Source organism: Hemibagrus wyckioides, linkage group LG09, assembly GCF_019097595.1.
Source record: "Hemibagrus wyckioides isolate EC202008001 linkage group LG09, SWU_Hwy_1.0, whole genome shotgun sequence".
Taxonomy (NCBI): domain Eukaryota; kingdom Metazoa; phylum Chordata; class Actinopteri; order Siluriformes; family Bagridae; genus Hemibagrus; species Hemibagrus wyckioides.
In genome coordinates this window covers 29,404,933-29,405,656 of record NC_080718.1, presented here as the reverse complement: position 1 = coordinate 29,405,656, position 724 = coordinate 29,404,933, and positions in this window count along the sequence as shown.

Genomic DNA, 724 nt, shown 5'->3' with positions numbered 1-724 from the left:
TCACACTCTCTCATACTGGTCACTGGAAGTTCAACATGGCACCTCATGGCAAAGAACTCTCTGAGGATCTGAAAAAAAGAATTGTTGCTCTACATAAAGATGGCCTAGGCTATAAGAAGATTGCCGAGACCCTGAAACTGAGCTGCAGCACGGTGGGCAAGACCATACAGCGGTTTTACAGGACAGGTTCCACTCAGAACAGGCCTCACCATGGTCCACCAAAGAAGTTGAGTGCACGTGCTCAGTGTCGTATCCGGAGGTTGTCTTTGGGAAATAGACGTATGAGTGCTGCCAGCATTGCTGCAGAGGTTGAAGGGGTGGGGGGTCAGCCGGTCAGTGCTCAGACCATACGCCACACACTGCATCAAATTGGTCTGCATGGCTGTCGTCCCAGAAGGAAGCCTCTACTAAAGATGATGCACAAGAAAGCCCGCATACAGTTTGCTGAAGACCAGGCCAGAACCATGTCCTGTGGTCTGATGAGACCAAGATAAACTTATTTGGTTCAGATGGTGTCAAGCGTGTGAGGCGGCAACCAGGTGAGGAGTACAAAGACAAGTGTGTCTTGCCTAAATGTGTGTGTGTCATGGTCTGGGCCTGCATGAGTGCTGCCAGCACTGGGGAGCTACAGTTCACTGAGGGAACCATGAATGCTAACATGTACTGTGACATACTGAAGCAGAGCATGATCCCCTCCCTTCGGAGACTGGGCCGCAGGGCAGTA